Genomic DNA, 5,219 nt, shown 5'->3' with positions numbered 1-5,219 from the left:
TCCACCTCCACTTGCTTCGCACTGCATTACTGGGTGAACCTGTGAAGAACCAAGAAAACTGTCAATTTTTCTATTCAAAAGTTCTACCTGATTAGAGAGCATGGTAACCGAATCAATGTTAAAAATGCCGGCTGTTTTCGTTGGTTTTGTCCTCATGACTTGTCACTGATAATTATTCAGTGACATCTCTTCTATAAATTCATAAGCATCCTCAGGTGTCTTATTATTAATAGTTCCTCTAGTAGCTGCGTCAATCATCTGTCTAGTCAAAGGATTCCGGCCATTGTGAAACGTTTGAACCTGTAGTCATAATGGTAACCCATGGTGAGGGCACCTTCTCAAAAGGTCTTTGCATCTCTCCCATGCATCATAGAGTGTTTCTAAATCCATCTGCACAAAAGAGGAGATCATTACGTAATTTGGCTATTTTACCCGGCGGAAAATATTTTAATAAAATTTTTTTGGTCATTTGTTCCCAAGTAGTGATTGACCCTCGTGGTAACGAGTTCAACCACTATTTAGCTTTGTTCCTCAATGAAAAAGGGAATAACCAAACGTGAATGACATCATTAAAAACGCCATTGATTTTAAATGTATTGAAAAACTCTAGAAAATTTTCCAAGTGGTTGTTTGGATCCTCATCCTGCAAACCATCAAACTGAACAAATTGTTGTATCATTTGAATTGTGTTAGGTTTCAGTTCAAAATTATTTGTAACAACAGCAGGCCTAACTATACTTGACTTAGTTCCTGTTAAAGTAGTTTTAGCATAATCATACATAGTGCATGGAGCAGGATTCTGATTTACTAGATCAGTGGCAATCGCAGGAGGTAGCAGATTTTCCTGGTTTTCAGCCATCTCCTCTGTTGTGGTTGAAGTATCGTCCTCTTGCTCTTCCTCTGTGTATTATAAGCTTCGCCTTATTTCTCTTCGGTTTCTACGAACTGTGCGACTGATCTCACTATCAAACAGTAATGGTCCCGACGGGTTTCTTCTAGTCATACACTATAAAAACCTGCCAGGAGCGAATAAAAGAAAAATTAGAAAAGAAAATAAAATTTTAAATTGCAAATAAAGTAAAATGGCTAAAGTAATAAAAATTGAATGTTCCTAATATCTTAGTTCCCTGGCAACGGTGCTAAAAACTTGATTCGTGATATTCACAACAGGTTTTAAAAATTTATAATTAATCGTTCTTAAAACTAACTATTATCACGATGAAGGCAAATGTACCTATCGAACAATAGTATAGCTTTAACAAGACCGGATTGTCGAACCCAAAGGAACCAAGAGCACTAGTAATTACTTTCTTTTTATTATCTAGCCTAAAAATTAAGGGATTTGTTTATCAAAACTAATTAACTAAACTAAGAGTGCACAAAGAGAAAATTGGGGAAAAGCTTTTGGGAAAACTCGATTGATTAAGACAATACCCAAGGAAAAATCCACCTAGACTTCACTTGTTATTTGACTCTGAATCAGATGATTTATTCATTTGACTTGATCCGTAAAAATCCCTAAGTTATATTATTATCTCTCTCGAGACTAATAACGTCTAACCCTAGGTCGATTAATTGAAATCTCTTTCTAATTAATGCCCTAGTGTTGCATTAACTCGATCTGTGGATCCCCTTATTAGGTTTCACCCTAATCCGACAAAATCTTGTCACCCTATCTCTAGATGTGCAATCAACTCCGCTTAATTATGACAAATTTACTCTTAGACAGGGACTTTTGCTCCTCTAAATAAGTGCATTAACTTGAATCAATATCTTGGAATATTAAAACAAGAATTAAGAACACATAATTAAGAACAAGTCAAATATTTATCATACAATTCAGATAATAATAACAAGATCCGTCTTAGGTTTCATTCCCCTTAGTTATTTAGGGGGTTTAGTTCATAATTATAAAAGAAAACATCTTAGAAGAATAATGAATACAAAACATAAAGAAAACCCAAAACTTCTGAATGGAAATTGAAGGGAGATCTTCAGTCTTGATGAATAATTCGGCTTCTGAGATGGATCAATTGGCTTTCTTCGAGTAATTCCTTACTTCTTACTCCGTGTGTCTGCTGTAAGTGCCTCCTCAAGTGTTTAAATAGGCTTTATAATGCCTAAGAGCCCTCAAAAGTGGCCTTTTCTGAATAGGACTATACTTGGGCTCGACAGGGACACGCCCGTGTGCAATTGCTCCAGCCCGTGGTCAAGCCTATTGGATAGGCACGGGCGTGTAGTCTACCCGTGTAAGTCGTGCATCAATCCTGCCAAATGGACACGGCCATGTGGCTTACTCGTGTAAGGAATTCCAGGCCGTGTTGATTTCCCATGTAGGTCCATTTTCTCCATTTTCTGCCCGTTTCTCGCTCTTTTTACTCTCCTATGTTCATCTAAGTATAAAACATGAAATTAAAGAATTAGGAGCATCGAATTCACTAAATCTAAGGAGAAACCATCCATAAATGTGCTAAGCATGGGATAAAAATATGTATAAATTACGGTTTATCAACCTATTTTGTTCATGTTCCAAAAGAGAAAAGAAGCAAGCTGAACAATAGATCGCAGCCAGGGATATTTGTTGGATATTCCAGTGTTAAGAAATGAAACAAAATCTATATTCGTGTCCGAAAGAAAAATTATTTTAATATTATTTTATGGTTTGCATTATGATAGGAATATCATAAGAAAATTTCGTTAAGAAATTTTACTGATTTTATGTTCAATCTGATAAAAATGACCAAATTGCATAAAATGCAAAAGTTAATTTCTAGTAGCTAAAGGTACCAAATAGCTATGGAATTCAAATTTGGAGGTTCTTATATGGAAAATAGACTATTTAGTGGAGTTAGTAGATAAGGATGATTATTCATCATTGGAATTTAGTAAATAGTTAAGGGTTAAATTGGAAAGATGATAAAATAAAGATGATAAATAAAATAAATAATAAAAATATCATCATTCTCATCGTCTTTCCTAAAGTTAAAAACATGGAAACCTTAGTTATGAGAACTTGAAGTAAGCAAGCTTATTTGGCTTAATTGGGTAAGTATCTTTGTCCCGTTTTTAATAATTTTTATGTTTCCGAGATCATAATAGCTTAATCTAGCTATCTCGGGTATTAATTTGTAAAGTTGTTAAAGTGTCAATGTTTTGCCATGGATGAGTATAGTTGAATTATGAATTTTTTATGTTAGAAAATGAAAGGTCGTTGATAGATAAACAACTTTTGTAAAGTGAATTTTAATGAATTTGTGATTTAGGGACTAAATTGTAAATATGGAAAATTTATGGAAAAATTCTAAATTTTATGAAATACATGGGCTGCTATTGTGATATATAAAAATTTCCTAGGCTTGGAATAATGATTAAATTGTATGAATTTCATTTTTTGATCCTAGGGACAAAATCGTAATTAATTAAAAGTATAGAGGCAAAATAGTAATTTTTCCAAAGATGTGTATTGGATTGAATTGAGTATGAATTGTATTAAATTGATTTAAATTCATTCATATAGATCCAAATATACCAAATACGGATTTAGAACGAGGAAAAGAAAAAGTATCAGATTAGCAACTTACAAGTCTACGAACATTTGTCGAGATAAGTTCGTGTAATTAAATTATATATTTATATGTTTGAATTGAATGTTATGTATGTGAAATGTATGAAATTGTCATGTATAAGTATGGATCACAAATACGATAATGTCTGTCAAGTGCTAAGCCCCGTTTGAACTTAATAAATTCAATGGATACAAATGATATTGTCATTAAGGGTTCCCGATTGGTTGTGGTCCTGTATGTGTTAAAGACACACCATAGCTCGCAAGAGCGTCCGTTATTAGCTCTCATGAGCATTCTAATATTGGCTCTCTTGAGCTTCCTAATACTTGGCTCTCACGAGCTTCCTGTTATTTAGCTCTTATGAGCATACCGACATATGGCTCTTATTACGAGCTTCCCGATTAAAGCCTCTCTCATGAGCTTCCCGATTAATGGCTCTTCGGAGCTACCCAATATTGGCTCACATGAGCTTTTCGATTATGGCTCTTATGAGCTTCCCGATATACAGCTCACATGAGATTCTCGTTATATGGCTCGAAAGAGATACCCGTTTATATGCTCAAATAAGCATTCCTGAATATGAATTGACGGATATTATATGAATTGACGGATTACAGTTTTGTACACTTAGTGTGTACTACCCATGTATCCATCGATATATAAATGGTTCAACAGGCAAAATTCTGATATGAAACAATATGACTACAAAATGAATTATTACCATTATATGTCTGAAATACATAAAAATAATGTTACTTGATAGGTTGAAAAATGAGATGAAAGATACATGTGTATGAAACTTGCCTGATGACTATGTACAATTGTGATTATGAGTTATTTTATGAATTATATTACTAACATGTTTGATGAGGATATGTGTTTAGGCATTTGGCCAAATTGGTTTGAGCATGTTTAGTTTGCTTACCTTAAATGTGAATTAAATGGTAAGTTAAATTCCATGTTATACGAACTTTCTAAGCTTTAAAGCTTACTCTGTTTTATTTTTCCTGTTTTATAGTAATTTGGAAGCTCGTTGGGTTGGAAGCTTGGCGGAGATATTTCACACTATCCATCAGCTCATTTCAGTATAAATAGTAAATTAATTTTGGTTATAACGGCATGTATAGGTTAATTAGCCAATGTTGGCATGAAAATGTTTTGGTTGTAACTAGCCATTAGAATGGCTTGTGATGGACATGTTTTTTTATGTGTATAAGAGGCTATATCATGTTTGATGTGAGTGTTTTGTATGGTTGATTTATAGTAATCTTATAGGTATGTTAGTATTTGATACAAGTATGCTTATAAATATTTTTGGTTAAATAGGTAAGTTTGGATATTTGAATTTATGAAGTGATATTACATGCATAAAACTTGATTTTGTCTTGGTTTGAATGTCTTATTATGGTTTATTGGTGTCCAAAAATGTTTGGTTAGGCTGATGCCAAATTGGGTGAGAAATATGGCTTGGAAATGGCCGTGTGTCATGTGACGGTGGTGTGTCCCCTGCATTTGAATAATTTTCACAAGTTCACAAGTCAGTATACTCAAAATTGATCACATGGCCTAGCACACGGACGTGTGGTTCGACCATGTGTCCCCTACATCTATTAATTTGCAAAATAGAATACTCAGAATTGTTCACACGGCCTA

The 5,219-nt window shown here is 33.9% G+C and overlaps 1 non-coding gene across 1 annotated transcript; it reads left to right on the top strand.

The window, feature by feature from the left end:
* Positions 1–316: 316 nt before the first annotated feature.
* Positions 317–425, top strand: LOC128285090 (small nucleolar RNA R71). Its single transcript, XR_008275505.1, has one exon. It is a non-coding gene; the product is annotated as a small nucleolar RNA R71 (small nucleolar RNA).
* Positions 426–5,219: the final 4,794 nt, after the last annotated feature.

This window comes from Gossypium arboreum, chromosome 11 (assembly GCF_025698485.1).
Source record: "Gossypium arboreum isolate Shixiya-1 chromosome 11, ASM2569848v2, whole genome shotgun sequence".
In the NCBI taxonomy this organism is placed as follows: Eukaryota; Viridiplantae; Streptophyta; class Magnoliopsida; order Malvales; family Malvaceae; genus Gossypium; species Gossypium arboreum.
This window is presented reverse-complemented; position numbering and strand designations above follow the sequence as displayed.